We start from the raw sequence: 25,950 nt of genomic DNA on the forward strand, positions 1-25,950 counted from the left end.
TTACAATCTCCCTCGTTACCTCTCTGGGTGTCACCAGTGATAGTGACACCTCTGCCATGCTTGTAGCAGCTGGTCCAAAGATCTATGCCTCAAGCCCTGAGTGTTTGCCCTTGTGACTTGTTGATCATCATAGCGAAGCAGATGCTTACAGAAAACTGCAGGGGCTTAGATTGAAAATAAAAAAAATTGATGGGTATAAGGTAGAGAGGAGCGGGTTCGGTTCTCCGAGAACCGAATTCCCCACGAACTCCACGTGGTTTACACTGGTCTGAGGCAGGCTCGGTTGTTCCCGCCTGACTCGGAAAACCTGAACAAGGGAAAATGTCATCATCCCGCTGTCGGATTCTCGCGAGATTCGGATATTATATATAGAGCTGCGCGTTGCCGCCATTTTTACTCGTGCATTGAAGAGAGAGCGGAGAGGACGTGGCTATGTTCTCTCAGTGGAAATCTCAATATCAGTGCTCAGTATCAGTGGTTACTTATTGCTGCTCAGTAATACTAGTAGTGTGTCTCTCCTGCTCAGTGTCAGTTCTCAGTAGTATCCTCATCAGTGCTCAGTATCACTGCTCATTGTCTTGTGCTGCATTGTGGTGCTCAGCATACTACAGTACATTACTAATAGTCCAGTGCTGCATCTTGCTGCTCAGTGTCAGTTCTAGTATCCTCATCAGTGCTCACTATCACTGCTCATTGCATTGTGGTGTTCTGTATACTACAGTAATATAGTAACATATAGTAACATAGTTTTTGAGGTTGAATAGAGGCAAATTGCCCATCGTGTTCAACCTGTTTTAAGTTGTGATGATTCTACATACTTGCTGAATAATGTTTTATGACTAGTTAACTACTATAACTCATGTTACCCCCGGATTAACCATGTTGATATTTTAAGTATTATAACCTTGGATAGCTTTTTCATTCAGAAATGTATCCATTCCTTTTTTAAATCCAATTACAGAGTCCGCCATTACCACCTTCCCTGGCAGGGAATTCCACATCCTGATTGCCCTAACAGTGAAGAACCCTTTCCTCCATTGCATTCTGAATTTCCTCCAGTCGCAGCGAGTGACCACGTGTTCTTTTATTAAATAATTCCTCTGATAACTCTTTGTTATGTATCTTTACATATTTGAAGATATTAATAATATCTCCTCTTAGGCACCTCTTTTCTAGTGTATACATATTCAGCCTAGTAAGTCTTGGGTATGGGTGAAGATGTTTCTCACAAAATTGTTGCACCAAAGCATCATTGAAATTCAAGCTGGAAAGATGATTTTAATATATCACTTGTACATTTTGTACTGCTCTTCTGGTGACAATGTAGTTTGTTTTTGTCAATTACCATTTTAATAATAGGGTAAAGAAAATTAAGTGGATTTTTGAAAGAAAACAATACTGTCAATATACTATTAAAACAAATTAAAATGGTAAAAGTTATTGTACTTTAAGTAAAAATAAAAGAGCCAAAATATCAATCCCAGTTTTGGATTACTTTAATTAACAAAAAACAATGCATATAGCAGAGGATAGTTTCAATCTGCCTACCTCTGGGTTATGGGCCCAGCATGCTTCCGTTGCAGTACTCTGCTGCTCATGTAAGTGCAAGAGATCCTGAAGCACTCACTCATCATGGGAAAGTACCAATGTGTTTCTTACAAAAACTCTCCAGATTATTGACTTTTTAAAGTTTTTCTAGGAAACGTTCTAGATGAATGCTTATTAGCCTTTGTCAGTATATACTTTTACGAGGTGTCTCTGTGGTGCAATCGGTTAGCATGTTTGGCTATTAACCAAAAGGTTGGTGGTTCAATCCCACCCATGGATGTAATTGACCTTGTGATTAGATTTTGGTAATCTTTAAGTAGACAAGTCAAAATGTCAAACTCCCTTTTATGGTGTAGGGTACCTGGCCTTCTCTGATGTAATCAGAGTTAGATTTGATTAAGTGATTTTATAAAAAACAGCTAGGAAGCACAATTTAGCAGTGGGTTGCAGAGAAAAAAAACTATGCTGGCAGAAAAGTCCAATTGAGTGATTAAACAGCTCTTCATTTTCTGATTTTATGTTTATGCTAACAAATTTGCTCTCTGAAAAGTGTCCACAAAGTAAAGTCTCTGATTAACACCTTTGTAGGAATGGTTTTTCACCTATTACTGAATTAAACTTGCTTCATTGGAAAGGCAGCAAGATGCATCCTCATTTCAATGTCTACTGAAATAATACAGGTTGACACCAGGAAACATAAACGTCACTGCATCCTTGCTGCTTCCTCATGGGGAAGTCTGTTTAATGTGAAAACAAGGTGATATCTAATCAGCACACAGGTAAGGAATTAAGAAAATCTTTCTTTATGGGTGAAGATGTTTCTCACAAAATTGTTGCACCAAAGCATCATTGAAATTCAAGCTGGAATGATGATTTTAATATATCACTTGTACATTTTGTACTGCTCTTCTGGTGACAATGTAGTTTGTTTTTGTCAATTACCATTTTAATAATAGGGTAAAGAAAATTAAGTGGATTTTTGAAAGAAAACAATACTGTCAATATACTATTAAAACAAATTAAAATGGTAAAAGTTATTGTACTTTAAGTAAAAATAAAAGAGCCAAAATATCAATCCCAGTTTTGGATTACTTTAATTAACAAAAAACAATGCATATAGCAGAAGATAGTTTCAATCTGCCTACCTCTGGGTTATGGGCCCAGCATGCTTCCGTTGCAGTACTCTGCTGCTCATGTAAGTGCAAGAGATCCTGAAGCACTCACTCATCATGGGAAAGTAGCAATGTGTTTCTTACAAAAACTCTCCAGATTATTGACTTTTTAAAGTTTTTCTAGGAAACGTTCTAGATGAATGCTTATTAGCCTTTGTCAGAATGGACTTTTACGAGGTGTCTCTGTGGTGCAATCGGTTAGCATGTTTGGCTATTAACCAAAAGGTTGGTGGTTCAATCCCACCCAGGGATGTAATTGACCTTGTGATCAGATTTTGGTGATCTTTAAGTAGACAAGTCAAAATTTCAAACCCCCTCTTATGGTGTAGGGTACCTGGCCTTCTCTGATGTAATCAGAGTTAGATTTGATTAAGTGATTTTATAAAAAACAGCTAGGAAGCACAATTTAGCAGTGGGTTGCAGAGAAAAAAAAATTATGCTGGCAGAAAAGTCCAATTGAGTGATTAAACAGCTCTTCATTTTCTGACTTTATTTTTATGCTAACAAATTTGCTCTCTGAAAAGTGTCCACAAAGCCAAGTCTCTGATTAACACCTTTGTAGGAATGTTTTTTCACCTATTACTGAATTAAACTTGCTACATTGGAAAGGCAGCAAGATGCATCCTCATTTCAATGTCTACTGAAATAATACAGGTTGACACCAGGAAACATAAACGTTACTGCATCCTTGCTGCTTTCTCATGTGGAAGTCTGTTTAATGTGAAAACAAGGTAATATCTAATCAGCACACAGATAAGGAATTAAGAAAATCTTTCTTTATGGGTGAAGATGTTTCTCACAAAATTGTTGTCCCAATGCATCATTGAAATTCAAGATGGAAGATGATTTTAATATATCACTTGTACATTTTGCATTGCTCTTCTGGTGACAGATTTCCCCAAATGTGGGAAACTTGACTGCATAATTTGTGTTTCCCCTGGTCGGCTCTCGTATAATTCAGATCTCTTTGTCTCAGGTCTCTCTCCAGCCTAGTTTGCTGTCTGTTTCCACTTCTCTTTTCTTGAGCTGCTCCCTTCTATGCCCTTGCGCACTATCCTGACTTCTCCCGTCTGCTTACTTTGTGCCTTCCAATGCACAATGCAAACTACAGGTAGTGCTGCAGGGCCCACACCCTTTTACTTGCCGTACAGAGCAGCTCTAGAGCTGTTACAGTGCCCAGCTGCTGCAAGAAATCAGCTTGTATGCTTCAGGGGCTGGGGCATAGCCAACATGAGCCCCACACCGAAGGAGGGTGGAGGTGTTTAATGCGAACTAGGGGTCATCCAAGCGCCGCAAAAGGCCGCCATGCCCTGCACGCTCCTTTTCTCTTTTCATATGCAGACGAGGGTTGAAGCCAACTTTGACCCACTGCTTGGATGACATCACCATATGCAAATCCATCTGCTGCAGGCCTTCCCCCAGGAATGCTTGCACTAGTTGTTGCATTTGGTTTGTTGTTTGGGGGTGCTTCAGTATTAGGCAGCCTTCTTCCCTCCCATGTTCATCTGAAAATATGTGTTCTCCCTGCAGTTGTTGTCCCCAGATGAGAGTTCCCTTGTGCTGCCTCAGTTGAATCTCCTTTACTTGACAGAGATGTGCCTGAGCAGCGGCCCTCCCCAGCCCTATCCCAAATCATACTTATTTTGCATAGGAGATACCATGGTCATGAAGATTGTTCTCCCAGGGTGAGGTTCATTCATTGCATTCTGGGTATGCTGACCCCTGTGATTTCCCCAAATGTGGGTAACTCGACTGCATTATTTGTTGTAGTGGGGGACTGTGTTTGTGTTTTCCTCTGGTCAGCTCTGGTAAAAGTCAGATTTCTTTGTCTCAGATCTTCCTCTAGCCTTGTTCTTCTTTCGAGAGTTCCCTTGTGCTGCCTCAGTTGGATCTCCTTCACTTGACAGGGGGGTGCCCGAGCAGCGACCCTCCACAGCTCTAGCCCAACTCCTACTTACCTGCCAGGTGAGATACTATGATCATGAAGGTGCTTCTCCCAGGGCAAGGCTCACCCATTGCACTCTGGGTGTGCTGCCCCTGCGATTTCCCCAAATGTGGGAAACTTGACTGCAGAATTTGTGTTTCCCCTGGTCGGCTCTCGTATAATTCAGATCTCTTTGTCTCAGGTCTCTCTACAGCCTAGTTTGCTGTCTGTTTCCACTTCTTTTTTCTTGAGCCCCTCCCTTTTATACCCTTGTGCACTATCCTGACTTCTCCTCCTGTCTGCTTACTTTGTGCCTTCCAATGCACAATGCAAACTACAGGTAGTGCTGCAGGGCCCACACCCTTTTACTTGCCTTACAGAGCAGCTCTGGAGCTGTTACAGTGCCATGCTGCTGCAAGAAATCAGCTTGAATGCTTCAGGGGCTGGGGCATGGCCAACATGAGACCCACACCGAAGGAGGGTGGGGGTGTTTAATGCAAACTAAGGGTCATCCAAGCACCGCAAAAGGCCGCCATGCCCTGCACGCCCCTTTTCTCTTTTCATATGCAGACGAAGGTTGTAGCCAACTTTGACCCACTGCTTGGATGACATCACCATATGCAAATCCATCTGCGGCAGGCCTTCCCCCAGGAATGCTTGCACTAGTTGTTGCATTTGGTTTGTTGTTTGGGGGTGCTTCAGTATTAGGCAGCCTTCTGCCCTCCCATGTTCATCTGAAAATATGTGTTCTCCCTGCAGTTGTTGTCCCCAGATGAGAGTTCCCTTGTGCTGCCTCAGTTGAATCTCCTTTACTTGACAGAGATGTGCCTGAGCAGCGGCCCTCCCCAGCCCTATCCCAAATCATACTTATTTTGCATAGGAGATACCATGGTCATGAAGATTATTCTCCCAGGGTGAGGTTCATTCATTGCATTCTGGGTATGCTGACCCCTGTGATTTCCCCAAATGTGGGTAACTCGACTGCATTATTTGTGGTAGTGGGGGACTGTGTTTGTGTTTTCCTCTGGTCAGCTCTGGTAAAAGTCAGATTTCTTTGTTTCAGATCTTCCTCTAGCCTTGTTCTTCTTTCGAGAGTTCCCTTGTGCTGCCTCAGTTGGATCTCCTTCACTTGACAGGGGGGTGCCCGAGCAGCGACCCTCCCCAGCTCAAGCCCAACTCCTACTTACCTGCCAGGTGAGATACTATGATCATGAAGGTGCTTCTCCCAGGGCAAGGCTCACCCATTGCACTCTGGGTGTGCTGCCCCTGCGATTTCCCCAAATGTGGGAAACTTGACTGCATAATTTGTGTTTCCCCTGGTCGGCTCTCGTATAATTCAGATCTCTTTGTCTCAGGTCTCTCTCCAGCCTAGTTTGCTGTCTGTTTCCACTTCTTTTTTCTTGAGCCCCTCCCTTTTATACCCTTGTGCACTATCCTGACTTCTCCTCCTGTCTGCTTACTTTGTGCCTTCCAATGCACAATGCAAACTACACACCCTTTTACTTGCCTTACAGAGCAGCTCTGGAGCTGTTACAGTGCCAAGCTGCTGTAAGAAATCAGCTTGAATGCTTCAGGGGCTGGGGCATTGTCAACATGAGCCCCACACCGAAGGAGGGTGGGGGTGTTTAATGCGAACTAAGGGTCATCCAAGCGCCGCAAAAGGCCGCCATGCCCTGCATACCCCTTTTCTCTTTTCATATGCAGATGAGGGTTCCAGACAACTTTGGCCCACTGCTTGGATGACATCACCGTATGCAAATCCGTCTTCTGCAGAACTTCCCCCAGGAATGCTTGTACTAGTTGTTGCATTTGGTTTGTTGTTTGGGGGTGCTTCAGTATTAGGCAGCCTTCTGCCCTCCCATGTTCATCTGAAAATATGTGTTCTCCCTGCAGTTGTTGTCCCCAGATGAGAGTTCCCTTGTGCTGCCTCAGTTGAATCTCCTTTACTTGACAGAGATGTGCCTGAGCAGCGGCCCTCCCCAGCCCTATCCCAAATCATACTTATTTTGCATAGGCGATACCATGGTCATGAAGATTGTTCTCCCAGGGTGAGGTTCATTCATTGCATTCTGGGTATGCTGACCCCTGTGATTTCCCCAAATGTGGGAAACTCGACTGCATTATTTGTGGTAGTGGGGGACTGTGTTTGTGCTTTCCTCTGGTCAGCTCTGGTAAAAGTCAGATTTCTTTGTCTCAGATCTTCCTCTAGCCTTGTTCTTCTTTCGAGAGTTCCCTTGTGCTGCCTCAGTTGGATCTCCTTCACTTGACAGGGGGTGCCCGAGCAGCAATCCTCCACAGCTCTGGCCCAACTCCTACTTACCTGCCAGGTGAGATACTATGATCTTCACTGTTAGGGCAATCAGGATGTGGAATTCCCTGCCAGGGAAGGTGGTAATGGCGGACTCTGTAATTGGATTTAAAAAAGGAATGGATACATTTCTGAATGAAAAAGCTATCCAAGGTTATAATACTTAAAATATCAACATGGTTAATCCGGGGGTAACATGAGTTGTAGTAGCTAACTAGTCATAAAACATTATTCAGCAAGTATGTAGAATCATCACAACTTAAAACAGGTTGAACACGATGGGCAATTTGCCTCTATTCAACCTCAAAAACTATGTTACTATATGTTACTATATTACTATGTTACTGTAGTATACAGAACACCACAATGCAATGAGCAGTGATAGTGAGCACTGATGAGGATACTAGAACTGACACTGAGCAGCAAGATGCAGCACTGGACTATTAGTAATGTACTGTAGTATGCTGAGCACAACAATGCAGCACAAGACAATGAGCAGTGATACTGAGCACTGATGAGGATACTACTGAGAACTGACACTGAGCAGGAGAGACACACTACTAGTATTACTGAGCAGCAATAAGTATCCACTGATACTGAGCACTGATATTGAGATTTCCACTGAGAGAACATAGCCACGTCCTCTCCGCTCTCTCTTCAATGCACGAGTAAAAATGGCGGCAACGCGCAGCTCTTTATATGGAATCCGAATCTCGCGAGAATCCGACAGCGGGATGATGACATTTTCCCTTGTTCAGGTTTTCCGAGTCAGGCGGGAACAACCGAGCCTACCTCGTACCAGTGTAAACCACGTGGAGTTCGTGGGGAATTCGGTTCTCGGAGAACCGAACCCGCTCCTCTCTACCTTATACCCATCAATTTTTTTTATTTTCAATCTAAGCCCCTGCAGTTTTCTGTAAGCATCTGCTTTGCTATGATGATCAACAAGTCACAAGGGCAAACACTCAGGGCTTGAGGCGTAGATCTTAGGACCAGCTGCTACAAGCATGGCAGAGGTGTCACTATCACTGGTGACACCCAGAGAGGTGGCGAGGGAGATTGTAATGCAGTGCGCGCAGATAAGCAGCGCAATGGTAAAAAGGAGGCATGGTTTCATAGGTAGGGGCGTGGCCTGGTGGCCTGAATCTACATTTTGTTGCTCCGGGTGTCCCGGGGGTTGGGGGCTGCACCGGAGACTAGTGTGTGAGCGGTGCTGGCTCCTGCACAGTGACATGGCATGGCCACTAGAGATGTGCACCGGAAATTTTTCGGGTTTTGTGTTTTGGTTTTGGGTTCGGTTCCGCGGCCGTGTTTTGGGTTCGAACGCGTTTTGGCTAAACCTCACCGAATTTTTTTTGTCGGATTCGGGTGTGTTTTGGATTCGGGTGTTTTTTTCAAAAAACCCTAAAAAACAGCTTAAATCATAGAATTTGGGAGTCATTTTGATCCCAAAGTATTATTAACCTCAATAACCATAATTTCCACTCATTTTCAGTCTATTCTTAACACCTCACACCTCACAATATTATTTTTAGTCCTAAAATTTGCACCGAGGTCGCTGGATGACTAAGCTCAGTGACCCAAGTGGCCGACACAAACACCTGGCCCATCTAGGAGTGGCACTGCAGTGTCACGCATGATGGCCCTTCCAAAAAACACTCCCCAAACAGCACATGACGCAAAGAAAAAAAGAGGCGCAATGAGGTAGCTGTGTGACTAAGCTCAGCGACCCAAGTGGCCGACACAAACACCTGGCCCATCTAGGAGTGGCACTGCAGTGTCACGCAGGATGGCCCTTCCAAAAAACACTCCCCAAACAGCACATGACGCAAAGAAAAAAAGAGGTGCAATGAGGTAGCTGTGTGACTAAGCTCAGCGACCCAAGTGGCCGACACAAACACCTGGCCCATCTAGGAGTGGCACTGCAGTGTCACGCAGGATGGCCCTTCCAAAAACACTCCCCAAACAGCACATGACGCAAAGAAAAAAAGAGGCGCAATGAGGTAGCTGTGTGACTAAGCTCAGCGACCCAAGTGGCCGACACAAACACCTGGCCCATCTAGGAGTGGCACTGCAGTGTCATGCAGGATGGCCCTTCCAAAAAACACTCCCCAAACAGCACATGACGCAAAGAAAAAAAGAGGCGCAATGAGGTAGCTGTGTGACTAAGCTCAGCGACCCAAGTGGACGACACAAACACCTGGCCCATCTAGGAGTGTCACTGCAGTGTCACGCAGGATGGCCCTTCCAAAAAACACTCCCCAAACAGCACATGACGCAAAGAAAAAAAGAGGCGCAATGAGGTAGCTGTGTGACTAAGCTCAGCGACCCAAGTGGCCGACACAAACACCTGGCCCATCTAGGAGTGGCACTGCAGTGTCACGCAGGATGGCCCTTCCAAAAAACACTCCCCAAACAGCACATGACGCAAAGAAAAATAAAAGAAAAAAGAGGTGCAAGGTGGAATTGCCTTGGGCCCTCCCACCCACCCTTATGTTGTATAAACAGGACATGCACACTTTAACCAACCCATCATTTCAGTGACAGGGTCTGCCACACGACTGTGACTGAAATGACGGGTTGGTTTGGACCCCCACCAAAAAAGAAGCAATTAATCTCTCCTTGCACAAACTGGCTCTATAGAGGCAAGATGTCCACCTCATCATCATCCTCCGATTCATCACCGTGTACATCCCCCTCCTCACAGATTATCAATTCGTCCCCACTGGAATCCACCATCTCAGCTTCCTGTGTACTTTGTGGAGGCAATTGCTGCTGGTCAATGTCTCCACGGAGAAATTGATTATAATTCATTTTAATGAACATCATCTTCTCCACATTTTCTGGAAGTAACCTCGTACGCCGATTGCTGACAAGGTGAGCGGCGGCACTAAACACTCTTTCGGAGTACACACTTGTGGGAGGGCAACTTAGGTAGAATAAAGCCAGTTTGTGCAAGGGCCTCCAAATTGCCTCTTTTTCCTGCCAGTATACGTACGGACTGTCTGACATGCCTACTTGGATGCGGTCACTCATATAATCCTCCACCATTCTTTCAATGGTGAGAGAATCATATGCAGTGACAGTAGACGACATGTCCGTAATCGTTGGCAGGTCCTTCAGTCCGGACCAGATGTCAGCATCAGCAGTCGCTCCAGACTGCCCTGCATCACCGCCAGCGGGTGGGCTCGGAATTCTGAGCCTTTTCCTCGCACCCCCAATTGCGGGAGAATGTGAAGGAGGAGCTGTTGACCGATCAAGTTCCGCTTGACTTGATAATTTTCTCACCAGCAGGTCTTTGAACCCCTGCAGACTTGTGTCTGCCGGAAAGAGAGATACAACGTAGGTTTTAAATCTAGGATCGAGCACGGTGGCCAAAATGTAGTGCTCTGATTTCAACAGATTGACCACCCGTGAATCCTGGTTAAGCGAATGAAGGGCTCCATCCACAAGTCCCACATGCCTAGCGGAATCGCTCTGTCTTAGCTCCTCCTTCAATGTCTCCAGCTTCTTCTGCAAAAGCCTGATGACGGGAATGACCTGACTCAGGCTGGCAGTGTCTGAACTGACTTCACGTGTGGCAAGTTCAAAAGGTTGCAGAACCTTGCACAACGTTGAAATCATTCTCCACTGCGCTTGAGACAGGTGCATTCCACCTCCTATATCGTGGTCAGATGTATAGGCTTGAATGGCCTTTTGCTGCTCCTCCATCCTCTGAAGCATATAGAGGGTTGAATTCCACCTCGTTACCACTTCTTGCTTCAGATGATGGCAGGGCAGGTTCAGGCGTTTTTGGTGTTGCTCCAGTCTTCTGTACGTGGTGCCTGTACGCCGAAAGTGTCCCGCAATTCTTGTGGCCACCGACAGCATCTCTTGCACGCCCCTGTCGTTTTTTAAATAATTCTGCACCACCAAATTCAAGGTATGTGCAAAACATGGGACGTGCTGGAATTTGCCCAGATATAATGCACGCACAATATTGCTGGCGTTGTCCGATGCCACAAATCCACAGGAGAGTCCAATTGGGGTAAGCCATTCTGTGATGATCTTCCTTAGTTGCCGTAAGAGGTTTTCAGCTGTGTGCGTATTCTGGAAAGCGGTGATACAAAGCGTAGCCTGCCTAGGAAAGAGTTGGCGTTTGCGAGATGCTGCTACTGGTGCCGCCGCTGCTGTTCTTGCGGCGGGAGTCAATACATCTACCCAGTGGGCTGTCACAGTCATATAGTCCTGAGTCTGCCCTGCTCCACTTGTCCACATGTCCGTGGTTAAGTGGACATTGGGTACAACTGCATTTTTTAGGACACTGGTGAGTCTTTTTCTGAGGTCTGTGTACATTTTCGGTATCGCCTGCCTAGAGAAATGGAACCTAGATGGTATTTGGTACCGGGGACACAGTACCTCAATCAAGTCTATAGTTGGCTCTGAAGTAATGATGGATACCGGAACCACGTTTCTCACTGCCCAGGATGCCAAGGCCTCAGTTATCCGCTTTGCAGCAGGATGACTGCTGTGATATTTCATCTTCCTTGCAAAGGACTGTTGGACAGTCAATTGCTTGGTGGAAGTAGTAAAAGTGGTCTTACGACTTCCCCTCTGGGATGACCATCGACTCCCAGCAGCAACAACAGCAGCGCCAGCAGCAGTAGGCGTTACACTCAAGGATGCATCGGAGGAATCCCAGGCAGGAGAGAACTCGTCAGAATTGCCAGTGACATGGCCTGCAGGACTATTGGCATTCCTGGGGAAGGAGGAAATTGACACTGAGGGAGTTGGTGGGGTGGTTTGCGTGAGCTTGGTTACAAGAGGAAGGGATTTACTGGTCAGTGGACTGCTTCCGCTGTCGCCCAAAGTTTTTGAACTTGTCACTGACTTATGATGAATGCGCTGCAGGTGACGTATAAGGGAGGATGTTCCGAGGTGGTTAACGTCCTTACCCCTACTTATTACAGCTTGACAAAGGCAACACACGGCTTGACACCTGTTGTCCGCATTTCTGTTGAAATACTTCCACACCGAAGAGCTGATTTTTTTGGTATTTTCACCAGGCATGTCAATGGCCATATTCCTCCCACGGACAACAGGTGTCTCGCCGGGTGCCTGACTTAAACAAACCACCTCACCATCAGAATCCTCCTTGTCAATTTCCTCCCCAGCGCCAGCAACACCCATATCCTCCTCATCCTGGTGTACTTCAACACTGACATCTTCAATCTGACTATCAGGAACTGGACTGCGGGTGCTCCTTCCAGCACTTGCAGGGGGCGTGCAAATGGTGGAAGGTGCATGCTCTTCACGTCCAGTGTTGGGAAGGTCAGGCATCGCAACCGACACAATTGGACTCTCCTTGTGGATTTGTGATTTTGAAGAACGCACAGTTCTTTGCTGTGCTTTTGCCAGCTTAAGTCTTTTCATTTTTCTAGCGAGAGGCTGAGTGCTTCCATCCTCATGTGAAGCTGAACCACTAGCCATGAACATAGGCCAGGGCCTCAGCCGTTCCTTGCCACTCCGTGTGGTAAATGGCATATTGGCAAGTTTACGCTTCTCCTCCGACGATTTTTATTTAGATTTTTGAGTCCTTTTTTTACTGATCTTTTGTGTTTTGGATTTTACATGCTCTGTACTATGACATTGGGCATCGGCCTTGGCAGACGACGTTGATGGAATTTCATCGTCTCGGCCATGACTAGTGGCAGCAGCTTCAGCACGAGGTGGAAGTGGATCTTGATCTTTCCCTATTTTTGGAACCTCAACATTTTTGTTCTCCATATTTTAATAGGCACAACTAAAAGGCACCTCAGGTAAACAATGGAGATGGATGGATACTAGTATACTTATGGATGACGAGTGACTGACGACACAGAGGTAGCTACAGCCGTGGACTACCGTACTGCGTCTGCTAGTATAGAGATGATAATTAATGATATAAAAAAATATATATATAACTACTGTAGGTATATATAATATAATGACGGACCTGGTGGACACTGTCAGCAGACTGCTAAACTACTAGTATGAAGAAGATAGAAAAAAACTTGCACCACAGGTAGGTAGGTATACAATTATGGACGAGCACTGACGACACAGAGATAGCCACAGCCGTGGCCTACCGTACTGCGTCTGCTAGTATAGAGATGATAATTAATGATATAAAAAAAAATATATATAACTACTGTAGGTATATATAATATAATGATGGACCTGGTGGACACTGTCAGCAGACTGCTAAACTACTAGTATGAAGAAGATAGAAAAAAAAACCCACCACAGTTAGGTATACAATTATGGACGAGTGACGACACAGAGGTAGGTACAGCCGTGCACTACCGTACTGCGTCTGCTAGTATAGATAATATACTAAATATATTACTACTGTAGGTATATAATATAATGACGGACCTGGTGGACACTGTCAGCAGACTCCTAAACTACTAGTATGAAGAAGATAGAAAAAAAAACCCCACCACAGGTAGGTATACAATTATGGACGAGCACTGACGACACAGAGGTAGGTACAGCCGTGGACTACCGTACTGCGTCTGCTAGTATAGATAATATAATAAATATATTACTACTGTAGGTATATAATATAATGACGGACCTGGTGGACACTGTCAGCAGACTGCTAAACTACTAGTATGAAGAAGATAAAAAAAAAACCCCACCACAGGTAGGTAGGTATACAATTATGGACGAGCACTGACGACACAGAGATAGCCACAGCCGTGGACTACCGTACTGCGTCTGCTAGTATAGATAATATAATAAATATATTACTACTGTAGGTATATAATATAATGATGGACCTGGTGGACACTGTCAGTAGACTCCTAAACTACTAGTATGAAGAAGATAGAAAAAAAAAAACCACCACAGGTAGGTAGGTATACAATTATGGACGAGCACTGACGACACAGAGATAGCCACAGCCGTGGACTACCGTACTGCGTCTGCTAATATAGAGATGATAAAGATGAAAAAAAAAATATAACACTACTGCAGATAAATATTTATATAATATATGTATGACGGACCTGCTGGACACTGTCAGCAGAATGCGTTTATAGAATAAAAAAAAAACACCACAGGAGTGTTTAACTTTTTCAGGCAGACAATATACTGGTGGTCACACTGGCAGCAAAAGTGTGCACTGTACTCCTGCTATAACTGCTCCCCAGTCTCCCCCACAATTAAGCTGTGTGAGCAGTGAGCACTCAGCACAGTCAGATATACATAGATGATATATCATGCAGCACACTGAGGCTGAGCACAGATATGGTATGTGTATCGTTTTTTTTCAGGCAGAGAACGGATTATAAATAATAAAACTGGTGGTCACTATCAGCAAAACTCTGCACTACTGAGTACTCCTGACAAGTTCAACTGCTCCCCAAATTAGTAGTAAATCAAATGTCACTCGTCTCTATCTTCTAATCTAAACGGAGAGGACGCCAGCCACGTCCTCTCCCTATCAATCTCAATGCACGTGTGAAAATGGCGGCGACGCACGGCTCCTTATATAGAATCCAAGTCTCGTGAGAATCCGACAGCGGGATGATGACGTTCGGGCGCGCTCGGGTTAACCGAGCAAGGCGGGAGGATCCGAGTCTGCTCGGACCCGTGCAAAAAAGGGTGAAGTTCGGGCGGGTTCGGATTCCGAGGAACCGAACCCGCTCATCTCTTATGGCCACCCAGCATGACGCCTCCCTTCTTGACCATGCTGTAATTGCAGTCGCACTGCAGTTCAGCGTGATCATAAAAAATGGTGTAGCCTCCTGCTGGTGCAGACTGTATGTGCGCGCAGGAAGCCGCCACCATTTTTGTGATCACAGCGGCTGAATGTGATGTCATACAGCCGCTGTGACCACGCCCCCTGTGTCTCCTCCATTGCAGACCCCATTTTGAAGCCTTGCCCCCGCACCGCTCCATCCCTGACTTGGAAATGGAGTGTTGCTGACCCCCCTCTCCCCCCCTGCCCCGATTGACAGGCAGAGGCGATCGCATTCTCTGCGGGGTGCCGCAGAAAATGCAGGCACATGCGTATGCTCTTAGCAATTTTTGCAGTTGGATCACTTATTGTGATTGCAATCCAACCTGAATCAGGCCCTATTACCTATCACAATGCGCTGCGGGCAGTACAAAATTGGTTTAATATAGGAGAAAAACCCCCAGACCTGTGCTCCTTAACTGTACCTGGTGGCTAGTGGAGCGGCTGCCCAGTAATCAGTGTCCACGCCAGTGCGCACACGGTCCACCCCCTACGGCCACGCTCCCCTTCATCAGCGGCCTCGTGATCCGGAAGGGCGGTGTGTGTGTGACTGACCTTAGGAAGAAACCGGAGCCTCCGCTGCAGTGACCCAGCAACCAGGGCACGGGAGTATACAGCGCCGCTGGGAGTGATGAAGCTGCAGTAAAGATGTCTATTAGACCTAGCCTGCTGCAGCCCTTGTAGATTCTCATAAAACAAGTTCTTCTTTTCTTGTCAAAATGAATAGCTAAGAATAGGCTGCCTGAGGCAGGCCCCTGTTAAGTGGCCTGCTACTGAAGGCACCAACTACAAACTGAGCTCCCTGTTCATGGAAGCGGAGTTATAGAGGAGGATGCACTGAGCATCTTGGGAACAGTCAAAAGCTTTGAGCCGGTTGGTGCCTCAGATCAAGATCCTACTCTACACCCCAATGTGAATCCTTGTGGAGTCCTGTGTACCCCACAGAAGAAATTAATGTGTCACACCCATTGGCAGCAACCTTAGAATAGCTGCTGATGGGCACAATTGAGAAAGGAAGGGGGGGGGGGGACATTTGAATCCAGCACATAGATGCAATTCAAATATGTAATTTGTACCTTCCTATTTTAAAATATAATGGATGAACTTCACCCTGTGAGAACAATCTTCATGATCAAGAGATCTCATATGCAAAATAAGTATGAGTTGGGATAGGGCTGGGGAGGGTGGCTGCTCGGCCCCTCCCCCGTCAAGTTAAGGAGATTCAACTGAGGAAGCACAAGGGAACTCTCGTCTGGGGACAACAACTGCAGGGAGACCACATCTTTTCAGATGAACATGGGAGGGCAGAAGGCTGCCTAATACTGAAGCACCATCAAATATCAAACCATATGCAACAACTAGTACAAGCATTCCTGGGGGAAGGTCTGCAGCAGACGGATTTGCATACGGTGATGTCATCCAAGCAGTGGGCCAAAGTTGGCTGGAACCCTCATTTGCATATGAAAAGAGAAAAGGGGCATGCAGGGCATGGCGGCCTTTTGCGGTGCTTGGATGACCCCTAGTTCGCATTAAACACCCCCACCCTCCTTTGGTGTTGGGCTCATGTTGGCTATGCCCCAGCCCCTGAAGCATTCAAGCTGATTTCTTGCAGCAGCTGGGCACTGTAACAGCTCCAGAGCTGCTCTGTAAGGCAACTAAAAGGGTGTGGGCCCTGCAGCACTACCTGTAGTTCGCATTGTGTGTTGGAAGGCACAAAGTAAGCAGACGGGAGAAGTCAGGATAGTGCGCAAGGGCATAGAAGGCAGTGGCTCCAGAAAAGAGAAGTGGAAACAGACAGCAAACTAGGCTGGAGAGAGACCTGAGACAAAGAGATCTGAATTATACGAGAGCCGACCAGGGGAAACACAAATTATGCAATCAAGTTTCCCACATTTGGGGAAATCGCAGGAGCAGCACACCCAGAGTGCAATGGGTGAGCCTAGCCCTGGGAGAAGCACCTTCATGATCATAGTATCTCATCTGGCAGGTAAGTAGGAGTTGGGCTAGAGCTGGGGAGGGTCACTGCTCGGGCACCCCCCTGTCAAGTGAAGGAGATCCAACTGAGGCAGCACAAGGGAACTCTCGAAAGAAGAACAAGGCTAGAGGAATATATGAGACAAAGAAATCTGACTTTTACCAGAGCTGACCAGAGGAAAACACAAACACAGTCCCCCACTACCACAAAAAATGCAGGCGAGTTTCCCACATTTGGGGAAATCACAGGGGTCAGCATACCCAGAATGCAATGAATGAACCTCACCCTGGGTGAACAATCTTCATGACCATGGTGTCTCCTATGCAAAATAAGTATGATTTGGGATAGGGCTGGGAGGGCCGCTGCTCAGGCACATCTCTGTCAAGTAAAGGAGATTCAACTGAGGCAGCACAAGGGAACTCTCATCTGGGGACAACAACTGCAGGGAGAACACATATTTTCAGATGAACATGGGAGGGCAGAAGGCTGCCTAAAACTGAAGCACCCCCAAACAACAAACCAAATGCAACAACTAGTGCAAGCATTCCTGGGGGAAGGCCTGCCGCAGATGGATTTGCATATGGTGATGTCATCCAAGCAGTGGGTCAAAGTCGGCTTCAACCCTCATCTGCATATGAAAAGAGAAAAGGGGCGTGCAGGGCATGGCGGCCTTTTGCGGTGCTTGGATGACCCCTAGTTCGCATTAAACACCCCCACCCACCTTTGGTGTGGGGCTCATGTTGGCCATGCCCCATCCCCTGAAGCATTCAAGCTGATTTCTTGCAGCAGCTGGGCACTGTAACAGCTCCAGAGCTGCTCTGTAAGGCAAGTAAAAGATTGTGTGGGCCCTGCAGCACTACCTGTAGTTTGCATTGTGCATTGGAAGGCACAAAGTAAGCAGACGGGAGGAGAAGTCAGGATAGTGCACAAGGGTATAGAAGGGAGGGGCTCAAGATAAAAGAAGTGGAAACAGACAGCAAACTAGGCTGGAGAAAGACCTGAGACAAAGAGATCTGAATTATACGAGAGCCGACCAGAGGAAACACAAATTATGCAGTCAAGTGTCCCACATTTGGGGAAATCGTAGGAGCAGCACACCCAGAGTGCAATGGGTGAGCCTTGCCCTGGGAGAAGCAACTTCCTGATCATAGTATCTCACCTGGCAGGTAAGTAGGAGTTGGGCTAGAGCTGGGGAGGGTCGCTGCTCGGGCACCCCCCTGTCAAGTGAAGGAGATCCAACTGAGGCAGCACAAAGAAACTCTCGAAAGAAGAACAAGGCTAGAGGAAGATCTGAGACAAAGAAATCTGACTTTTACCAGAGCTGACCAGAGGAAAGCACAAACACAGTCCCCCACTACCACAAATAATGCAGTCGAGTTTCCCACATTTGGGGAAATCACAGGGGTCAGCATACCCAGAATGCAATGAATGAACCTCACCCTGGGAGAACAATCTTCATGACCATGGTAACTCCTATGCAAAATAAGTATGATTTGGGATAGGGCTGGGGAGGGCCGCTGCTCAGGCACATCTCTGTCAAGTAAAGGAGATTCAACTGAGGCAGCACAAGGGAACTCTCATCTGGGTACAACAACTGCAGGGAGAACACATATTTTCAGATGAACATGGGAGGGCAGAAGGCTGCCTAATACTGAAGCATCCCCAAACAACAAACCAAATGCAACAACTAGTAAAAGCATTCCAGGGTGAAGGTCTGCAGAAGACGGATTTGCATACGGTGATGTCATCCAAGCAGTGGGCCAAAGTTGGCTGGAACCCTCATCTGCATATAAAAAGAGAAAAGGGTTATGCAGGGCATGGCGGCCTTTTGCGGCACTTGGATGACCCCTAGTTTGCATTAAACACCTCCACCCTCCTTCGGTGTGGGGCTCATGTTGGCTATGCCCCAGCCCCTGAAGCATTCAAGCTGATTTCTTGCAGCAGCTGGGCACTGTAACAGCTCCAGAGCTGCTCTGTAAGGCAAGTAAAAGGGTGTGGGCCCTGCAGCACTACCTATAGTTCGCATTGTGCGTTGGAAGGCACAAAGTAAGCAGAAAGGAGGAGAAGTCAGGATAGTGCGCAAGGGCATAGAAGGGAGCGGCTCAAGAAAAGAGAAGTGGAAACAGACAGCAAACTAGGCTGGAGAGAGACCTGAGACAAAGAGATCTGAATTATACGAGAGCCGACCAGGGGAAACACAAATTATGCAGTCAAGTTTCCCACATTTGGGGAAATCGCAGGAGCAGCACACCCAGAGTGCAATGGGTGAGCCTTGCCCTGGGAGAAGCACCTTCATGATCATAGTATCTCACCTGGCAGGTAAGTAGGAGTTGGGCGAGAGCTGGGGAGGGTCGCTGCTCGGGTACTTCCCTGTAAAGTGAAGGAGATCCAACTGAGGCAGCACAAGGGAACTCTCGAAAGAAGAACAAGGCTAGAGGAAAATCTGAGACAAAGAAATCTGAGTTTTACCAGAGCTGACCAGAGGAAAGCACAAACACAGTCCCCCACTACCACAAATAATGCAGTTGAGTTTCCCACATTTGGGTAAATCACAGGGGTCAGCATACCCAAAATGCAATGAATGAACCTCACCCTGGGAGAACAATCTTCATGACCATGGTATCTCCTATGCAAAATAAGTATGATTTGGGATAGGGCTGGGGAGGGCCGCTGCTCATGCACATCTCTGTCAAGTAAAGGAGATTCAACTGAGGCAGCACAAGGGAACTCTCATCTGGGGACAACAACTGCAGGGAGAACACATTTTTTCAGATGAACATGGGAGGGCAGAAGGCTGCCTAATACTGAAGCACCCCCAAACAACAAACCAAATGCAACAACTAGTACAAGCATTCCTGGGGGAAGTTCTGCAGAAGACGGATTTGCATACGGTGATGTCATCCAAGCAGTGGGCCAAAGTTGGCTGGAACCCTCATCTGCATATGAAAAGAGAAAAGGGGTGTGCAGGGCATGGCGGCCTTTTGCGGCGCTTGGATGACCCTTAGTTCGCATTAAACACCCCCACCCTCCTTCGGTGTGGGGCTCATGTTGGCCATGCCCCATCCCCTGAAGCATTCAAGCTGATTTCTTGCAGCAGCTTGGCACTGTAACAGCTCCAGAGCTGCTCTGTAAGGCAAGTAAAAGGGTGTGGGCCCTGCAGCACTACCTGTAGTTTGCATTGTGCATTGGAAGGCACAAAGTAAGCAGACAGGAGGAGAAGTCAGGATAGTGCACAAGGGTATAAAAGCGAGTTTCCCACATTTGGGAAAATCACAGGGGTCAGCATACCCAGAATGCAATGAATGAACCTCACCCTGGGAGAACAATCTTCATGACCATGGTATCTCCTATGCAAAATAAGTATGATTTGGGATAGGGCTGGGGAGGGCCGCTGCTCAGGCACATCTCTGTCAAGTAAAGGAGATTCAACTGAGGCAGCACAAGGGAACTCTCATCTGGGGACAACAACTGCAGGGAGTACACATATTTTCAGATGAAAATCTTGGTCATGCTCTGGTTTCTCTTCAGAACGAACAAATCTTTCGCCTTTTACTAAAGATTTCTGTGGAGAGGAGCAAAACCGAGTTTTATCTCAATCTTTGCATGCCCCATATTATTGGGGTTTCTTTTATCAGTTTAAAGACAGAACGAGTGTGCTTTCTTGTTAGCTTTAATGTAAGCTCATTTGCATAGAAATGACAGTAAATGTTTGTTTCTTTTCAAACAGAACTTTCTTGACCATGCTACTTGCTTGAAAGATCTGGGAGCACATGGAATACAGTACAAACCATGCTTATAGCAAGGAGAAGCCAGGTGAGAAATCTGCTTTCTTTCAAGTTGGGCGCTCACTTTGATCTGAATGAGGACTGCTGGCACAGCATTTAGGCGACAGGTGGAATCTTGGTCATGCTCTGGTTTCTCTTCAGAACGAACAAATCTTTCGCCTTTTATTAAAGATTTCTGTGGAGAGGAGCAAAACTGAGTTTTATCTCAATTTTTGCATGCCCCATATTATTGGGGTTTCTTTTATCAGTTTAAAGACAGAACGAGTGTGCTTTCTTGTTAGCTTTAATGTAAGTTTATTTGCATAACAATGACTATAAATGTCTGTTTCTTTTCAAGCAGAACTTTCTTGACCATACTAATTGCTTGAAAGATCTGGGAGCACATGGAAAAGAGTACAAACCATGTTTATAGCAAGGGGAAGCCTGGTGAGAAATCTGCTTTCTTTCATTCAAATTGGGTGCTCACTTTGATCTGAATGAGAACTGCTGGCATGGCACTCAGGCGACAGGTGGAATCTTGGTCATGCTCTGGTTTCTCTTCAGAACTAACAAATATTTCGCCTTTTATTAAAGATTTCCGTGGAGAGGAGCAAAACTGAGTTTTATCTCAATTTTTGCATGCCCCATATTATTGGGGTTTCTTTTATCAGTTTAAAGACAGAACGAGTGTGCTTTCTTGTTAGCTTTAATGTAAGTTTATTTGCATAACAATGACAGTAAATGTTTGTTTCTTTTCAAACAGAACTTTCTTGACCATGCTACTTGCTTGAAAGATCTGGGAGCACATGGAAAACAGTACAAACCATGCAGTATCACAAGAGCCTTTATTTGATCTTTCATGAAGATAGAGCAGAATTGAGGACACGTCAACAATTTCTGCCGAAGGTGGTTCATCTTTCCACATGGTGCCTTTGGCCACTGACACCTTCGTTGAGTCAAAGTCTCTGGCTGTGGTCAGAACTTTGAAAATTTATGTCACCAGAACGGTTCAGATTAGGAAAACAGAGGCTCTGTTTGTCCTGTATGCTCCCATCAGGATTGGGTGTCCTGCTTCCATGTAGACCATTATGCGCTGGATCTGTGGTAAGATTCAGCATGCTCGTTCCACGGCAGGATTGCCGTTACTGAAGTAGGTGAAGACCCATTCTACTAGAAAGGTGGGTTCATCCTTGGCAGCTGGTCGGGGAGTCTCGGCATTGCAACTTTGCCGAGCAGCTATTTAGTAAACACTTTTGCTAAGTTTTACAAGTTTGATACCTTGGCTGATGATAACCTTAAGTTGGGTCATTCGGTGCTGCAGAGTCGTACGCACTCTCCCACCCGTTCAAGAGCTTTGGTATAACCCCATGGTTCTTAATGTGACCCCAGCATCCTCTAGGTCGTATGAGAAAATAGGATTTTAATACCTACCGGTAAATCCTTTTCTCTTAGTCTGTAGAGGATGCTGGGCACCCGTCCCAGTCCATACTGTGTCTGCAGTTATTACTTGTGGTTATACACATGTTGTGTTATGGTTCTGGTCAGCTTTTTGCTGCAATTGTTCATGCCGTTGGCTTGTGTTCTGTTGAATGCCACTTTCTGCGGCATGCTTAAGGTGTGAGCTGGTAAGATGCTCACCTTAGTTTAACAATAAATCCTTTCCTCGAAATGTCCGTCTCCCTGGGCACAGTTCCTATAACTGGAGTCTGGAGGAGGGGCATAGAGGGAGGAGCCAGTTCACACCCTTTGAAAGTCTTAAAGTGCCCATGTCTCTTGCGGATCCCGTCTATACCCCATGGTTCTTAATGTGACCCCAGCATCCTCTACGGACTAAGAGAAAAGAATGCCCTTGCGCACTATCCTGACTTCTCCTCCCGTCTGCTTACTTTGTGCCTTCCAACGCACAATGCGAACTACAGGTGGTGCTGCAGGGCCCACACCCTTTTACTTGCCTTACAGAACAGCTCTGGAGCTGTTACAGTGCCCAGCTGCTGCAAGAAATCAGCTTGAATGCTTCAGGGGATGGGGCATGGCCAACATGAGCCCCACACCAAAGGAGGGTGGGGGTGTTTAATGTGAACTAGGGGTCATCCAAGCACTGCAAAAGGCCGCCATGCCCTGCATGCCCTTTTTCTCTTTTCATATGCAGATGAGGGTTCCAGTCAACTTTGGCCCACTGCTTGGATAACATCACCGTATGCAAATCCGTCTGCTGCAGACCTTCCCCCAGGAATGCTTGTACTAGTTGTTGCATATGGTGCTTCAGTATTAGGCAGCCTTCCGCCCTCCCATGTTCATCTGAAAAGATGTGGTCTCCCTGCAGTTGTTGTCCCCAGACGAGAGTTCCCTTGTGCTTCCTCAGTTGAATCTCCTTAACTTGACGGGGGAGGGGCTGCCCGAGCAGCCACCCTCCCCAGCCCTATCCCAACTCATCCTTATTTTGCATATGAGATCTCTTGATCATGAAGATTGTTCTCACAGGGTGAGGTTCATCCATTATATTTTAAAATAGGAAGGTACAAATTACATATTTGAATTGCATCTATGTGCTGGATTCAAATGTCCCCCCCCCCCTTCCTTTCTCAATTGTGCCCGTCAGCAGCTATTCTAAGGTTGCTGCCAATGGGTGTGACATATTAATTTCTTCTGTGGGGTACACTGGACTCCACAAGGATTCACATTGGGGTGTAGAGTAGGATCTTGATCTGAGGCACCAACCGGCTCAAAGCTTTTGACTGTTCCCAAGAAGCTCAGTGCATTCTCCTCTATAACCCCGCTTCCATGAACAGGGAGCTCAGTTTGTAGTTGGTGCCTTCAGTAGCAGGCCGCTTAACAGGGGCCTGCCTCAGGCAGCCTATTCTTAGCTATTAATTTTGACAAGAAAAGAAGAACTTGTTTTATGAGAATCTACAAGGGCTGCAGCAGGCTAGGTCTAATAGACATCTTTACTGCAGCTTCATCACTCCCAGCGGCGCTGTATACTCCCGTGCCCTGGTTGCTGGGTCACTGCAGCGGAGGCTCCGGTTTCATCCTAAGGTCAGTCACACACACACCACCCTTCCGGATCACGAGGCCGCTGATGAAGGGGAGCGAGGCCGTAGGGGGTGGGCCGTGTGCGCACTGCGGTGGATACTGATTACTGGGCAGCCGCTCCACTAGCCACCAGGTACAGTTAAGGAGCACAGGTCTGGGGGTTTTTCTCCTATATTAACCCAATTTTGTACTGCCCGCAGCGCATTGTGATAGGTAATAGGGCCTGATTCAGGTTGGATTGCAATCACAATAAGCGATCCAACTGCAAAAATTGCTAAGAGCATACGCATGTGCCTGCATTTTCTGCGGCACCCCGCAGAGAATGTGATCGCCTCTGCCTGTCAATCGGGGCGGGGAAGGGGGGGAGAGGTGGGTCAGCAACACTCCATTTCCAAGTCAGAGATGGAGCGGTGCGGGGGCAAGGCTTCAAAATGGGGTCTGCAACAGAGGAGACACAGGAGGCATGGTCACAGCGGCTGTATGACATCACATTCAGCCGCTGTGATCACAAAAATGGTGGCGGCTTCCTGCGCGCACATACAGTCTGCCCCAGCAGGAGCCTACACCATTTTTTATGATCACGCTGAACTGCAGTGCGACTGCAATTACAGCATGGTCAAGAAGGGAGGCGTCATGCTGGGTGGCCATGCCCTGTCACTGTGCAGGAGCCAGCACCGCTCACACACTAGTCCCCGGGTGCAGCCCCCAACCCCCGGGACACCCGGAGCAACAAAATGTAGATTCAGGCCACCAGGCCACGCCCCTACCTATGAAACCATGCCTCCTTTTTACCATTGCGCTGCTTATCTGCGCGCACTGCATTACAATCTCCCTCGCCACCTCTCTGGGTGTCACCAGTGATAGTGACACCTCTGCCATGCTTGTAGCAGCTGGTCCTAAGATCTACGCCTCAAACCCTGAGTGTTTGCCCTTGTGACTTGTTGATCATCATAGCGAAGCAGATGCTTACAGAAAACTGCAGGGGCTTAGATTGAAAATAAAAAAATTGATGGGTATAAGGTAGAGAGGAGCAGGTTCGGTTCTCCGAGAACCGAATTCCCCACAAACTCCACGTGGTTTACACTGGTCCAAGGCAGGCTCGGTTGTTCCCGCCTGACTCGGAAAACCTGAACAAGGGAAAATGTCATCATCCCGCTGTCGGATTCTCGCGAGATTCGGATTCCATATAAAGAGCTGCGCGTTGCTGCCATTTTTACTCGTGCATTGAAGAGAGAGCGGAGAGGACGTGGCTATGTTCTCTCAGTGGAAATCTCAATATCAGTGCTCAGTATCAGTGGTTACTTATTGCTGCTCAGTAATACTAGTAGTGTGTCTCTCCTGCTCAGTGTCAGTTCTCAGTAGTATCCTCATCAGTGCTCAGTATCACTGCTCATTGTCTTGTGCTGCATTGTGGTGCTCAGCATACTACAGTACATTACTAATAGTCCAGTGCTGCATCTTGCTGCTCAGTGTCAGTTCTAGTATCCTCATCAGTGCTCACTATCACTGCTCATTGCATTGTGGTGTTCTGTATACTACAATAACATAGTAATATAGTAACATAGTTTTTGAGGTTGAATAGAGGCAAATTGCCCATCGTGTTCAACCTGTTTTAAGTTGTGATGATTCTACATACTTGCTGAATAATGTTTTATGACTAGTTAGCTACTATAACTCATGTTACCCCCGGATTAACCATGTTGATATTTTAAGTATTATAACCTTGGATAGCTTTTTCATTCAGAAATGTATCCATTCCTTTTTTAAATCCAATTACAGAGTCCGCCATTACCACCTTCCCTGGCAGGGAATTCCACATCCTGATTGCCCTAACAGTGAAGAATCCTTTCCTCCATTGCGTTCTGAACTTTCCTCCAGTCGCAGCGAGTGACCACGTGTTCTTTTAATAAATAATTCCTCTGATAACTCTTTGTTATGTATCTTTACATATTTGAAGATATTAATAATATCTCCTCTTAGGCACCTCTTTTCTAGTGTATAAATATTCAGCCTAGTAAGTCTTTCCTTATAGTCAAGTACTTTTAGGCCTTTAATCAATTTAGTCTTCAGGATCTCTTACACTTCCATGAGCAGCAGAGTAGTGCAATGGAAGCATGCTGGGCCCATACCCCAGAGGTCGATTGATCGAAACTATCCTCTGCTATGTGCATTTTTTTTTTTATAATTAAAGTAATCAAAAACTGGGATTGATATTTTGGCTCTTTTATTTTTACTTAAAGTACAATAACTTTTATCATTTTAATTTGTTTTAATAGTATATTGACAGCATTGTTTTCTTTAAAAAATCCACTTAATTTTCTTTACCCTATTACTGAAATGGTAATTGACAAAAACAAACTACATTGTCACCAGAAGAGCAATGCAAAATGTACAAGTGATATATGAAAATCATCTTCCATCTTGAATTTCAATGATGCATTGGGACAACAATTTGTGAGAA

The 25,950-nt window shown here is 46.2% G+C and overlaps 15 non-coding genes and 1 pseudogene across 15 annotated transcripts; 9 read left to right on the forward strand and 7 right to left on the reverse strand.

Annotated features, from left to right (window-relative positions):
• Nucleotides 1-2,899: 2,899 nt before the first annotated feature.
• On the forward strand, nucleotides 2,900-2,973 carry TRNAN-AUU (transfer RNA asparagine (anticodon AUU)). The gene has a single exon. It is a non-coding gene; the product is annotated as a tRNA-Asn (tRNA).
• A 1,381-nt stretch (nucleotides 2,974-4,354) lies between these two features.
• Nucleotides 4,355-4,518, forward strand: LOC135042586 (U1 spliceosomal RNA). Its single transcript, XR_010235688.1, has one exon. It is a non-coding gene; the product is annotated as a U1 spliceosomal RNA (small nuclear RNA).
• Nucleotides 4,519-4,670: 152 nt separating this feature from the next.
• On the forward strand, nucleotides 4,671-4,833 carry LOC135042478 (U1 spliceosomal RNA). The gene has a single exon (XR_010235592.1). It is a non-coding gene; the product is annotated as a U1 spliceosomal RNA (small nuclear RNA).
• Nucleotides 4,834-5,507: 674 nt separating this feature from the next.
• LOC135042432 (U1 spliceosomal RNA) lies at nucleotides 5,508-5,671 on the forward strand. The gene has a single exon (XR_010235554.1). It is a non-coding gene; the product is annotated as a U1 spliceosomal RNA (small nuclear RNA).
• A 152-nt stretch (nucleotides 5,672-5,823) lies between these two features.
• LOC135042455 (U1 spliceosomal RNA) lies at nucleotides 5,824-5,986 on the forward strand. Its single transcript, XR_010235576.1, has one exon. It is a non-coding gene; the product is annotated as a U1 spliceosomal RNA (small nuclear RNA).
• Nucleotides 5,987-6,641: 655 nt separating this feature from the next.
• LOC135042571 (U1 spliceosomal RNA) lies at nucleotides 6,642-6,805 on the forward strand. Its single transcript, XR_010235674.1, has one exon. It is a non-coding gene; the product is annotated as a U1 spliceosomal RNA (small nuclear RNA).
• Nucleotides 6,806-16,549: 9,744 nt separating this feature from the next.
• LOC135042489 (U1 spliceosomal RNA) lies at nucleotides 16,550-16,712 on the reverse strand. Its single transcript, XR_010235599.1, has one exon. It is a non-coding gene; the product is annotated as a U1 spliceosomal RNA (small nuclear RNA).
• A 152-nt stretch (nucleotides 16,713-16,864) lies between these two features.
• LOC135042437 (U1 spliceosomal RNA) lies at nucleotides 16,865-17,028 on the reverse strand. The gene has a single exon (XR_010235559.1). It is a non-coding gene; the product is annotated as a U1 spliceosomal RNA (small nuclear RNA).
• A 675-nt stretch (nucleotides 17,029-17,703) lies between these two features.
• On the reverse strand, nucleotides 17,704-17,866 carry LOC135042482 (U1 spliceosomal RNA). The gene has a single exon (XR_010235595.1). It is a non-coding gene; the product is annotated as a U1 spliceosomal RNA (small nuclear RNA).
• Nucleotides 17,867-18,018: 152 nt separating this feature from the next.
• LOC135042556 (U1 spliceosomal RNA) lies at nucleotides 18,019-18,182 on the reverse strand. The gene has a single exon (XR_010235659.1). It is a non-coding gene; the product is annotated as a U1 spliceosomal RNA (small nuclear RNA).
• A 674-nt stretch (nucleotides 18,183-18,856) lies between these two features.
• Nucleotides 18,857-19,019, reverse strand: LOC135042457 (U1 spliceosomal RNA). Its single transcript, XR_010235578.1, has one exon. It is a non-coding gene; the product is annotated as a U1 spliceosomal RNA (small nuclear RNA).
• Nucleotides 19,020-19,171: 152 nt separating this feature from the next.
• Nucleotides 19,172-19,335, reverse strand: LOC135042562 (U1 spliceosomal RNA). The gene has a single exon (XR_010235665.1). It is a non-coding gene; the product is annotated as a U1 spliceosomal RNA (small nuclear RNA).
• Nucleotides 19,336-19,928: 593 nt separating this feature from the next.
• LOC135042508 (U1 spliceosomal RNA) lies at nucleotides 19,929-20,056 on the reverse strand (annotated as a pseudogene).
• A 144-nt stretch (nucleotides 20,057-20,200) lies between these two features.
• LOC135042532 (U5 spliceosomal RNA) lies at nucleotides 20,201-20,316 on the forward strand. Its single transcript, XR_010235636.1, has one exon. It is a non-coding gene; the product is annotated as a U5 spliceosomal RNA (small nuclear RNA).
• A 282-nt stretch (nucleotides 20,317-20,598) lies between these two features.
• On the forward strand, nucleotides 20,599-20,714 carry LOC135042536 (U5 spliceosomal RNA). Its single transcript, XR_010235640.1, has one exon. It is a non-coding gene; the product is annotated as a U5 spliceosomal RNA (small nuclear RNA).
• A 286-nt stretch (nucleotides 20,715-21,000) lies between these two features.
• LOC135042542 (U5 spliceosomal RNA) lies at nucleotides 21,001-21,116 on the forward strand. Its single transcript, XR_010235645.1, has one exon. It is a non-coding gene; the product is annotated as a U5 spliceosomal RNA (small nuclear RNA).
• The last annotated feature ends 4,834 nt before the right edge of the window (nucleotides 21,117-25,950 follow it).

The sequence above is a fragment of the Pseudophryne corroboree genome, unplaced genomic scaffold, assembly GCF_028390025.1.
Source record: "Pseudophryne corroboree isolate aPseCor3 unplaced genomic scaffold, aPseCor3.hap2 scaffold_829, whole genome shotgun sequence".
Classification (NCBI taxonomy): domain Eukaryota; kingdom Metazoa; phylum Chordata; class Amphibia; order Anura; family Myobatrachidae; genus Pseudophryne; species Pseudophryne corroboree.